The 1,049-nt window shown below is 47.5% G+C and overlaps 1 pseudogene across 1 annotated transcript; it reads right to left on the bottom strand.

The window, feature by feature from the left end:
- Positions 1-262: 262 nt before the first annotated feature.
- Positions 263-779, bottom strand: LOC307055794 (glycine cleavage system H protein, mitochondrial-like; annotated as a pseudogene). The gene has a single exon. The product of its transcript is annotated as a glycine cleavage system H protein, mitochondrial-like (transcript).
- Between the last annotated feature and the right edge of the window lie 270 nt (positions 780-1,049).

Raw genomic sequence — 1,049 nt, 5'->3', positions numbered from 1 at the left:
CTAGTTTTACCACAGATAATTTCAGGAATTCTGAGTATTATAACTAGAGACTAGCCTAAAAATCACAGGGTGTTGTGAAAAAGATGCATAGTGTTTATGTGAAATCATTAGGAAGTTAAGGGGTAAAAATTTTCTTCAGGCAACATTGTTGCAAGTAGTTTCTTTTGCTAAAAGTTGCTTTTTAAAAATCTATCCACCACTAATTTAAGACAACTATACTAGATTAAGTTGTTTCAAACTAGTTTATTTAGGGGTTCCATTTTCACTCCTCAATAGATTTTATGTATTTCTCATATGCTTCTTCACTCATTAGTTCATCTAGTTCTGAAGGGTTACTGAGTGTCATCTTGATCAGCCAACCATCTTCATAACAAGATTTGTTGACAAGTCCTGCATTTTCTGCTAGAGCTTCATTAATTTCAGTTACTTCTCCTGATAGAGAATAGAGTTCACTAGCAGCTTTCACACTTTCCAAAGCACCAAATTCCTCGTTTGTTCAATTTTGTCCCAACTTCAGACAGACTACAGTAAACAACATCTCCCAAAGCTTCCTGTGCAAAATTGCTGATTCCCACTGTTCCAACACCGTTTTCTGTTGTTACCCATTCATGTTTGTCTATGAATTTACGACCCGACAGCAGAACGGGGCCGGTGCACAGCGCCCGGACGGCGCCCGCCCGCAGTCCCCAGGGCCGCGGCGGGCAGGACGCGTTGGGCGCAGAGATGGAGCGCAGGCTGCAGATCGCGGCCCGCACGCTCCGCGCCACTCGCAGCGCCATGTTCGCAGGGGTGCAGAGGGTCTCCGCGCAGCATCTAGAGCACCCCTGGCCGGAGGGGGCGGGGCGGGGCCGGAGCGAGCCGGGGCGAGCCGGCTGGACCGGCGCGCAGGGGCGGGGCCCCGGGAGGCGACATTGCTCTTTTTCTTCTCCTCCTTTCTTCCCCCTGGTAGTTCCCTTTCCCTCCTGCTGCTTTTATTCTTACAATATTTGCTACATTATCAAGTCAGTGGACTTCACAGACGGAATGTGAATATTTTGTTTCCTGACTTT

Source organism: Hyperoodon ampullatus, assembly GCF_949752795.1.
Source record: "Hyperoodon ampullatus genome assembly, chromosome: 7".
Taxonomy (NCBI): domain Eukaryota; kingdom Metazoa; phylum Chordata; class Mammalia; order Artiodactyla; family Ziphiidae; genus Hyperoodon; species Hyperoodon ampullatus.
This window is presented reverse-complemented; position numbering and strand designations above follow the sequence as displayed.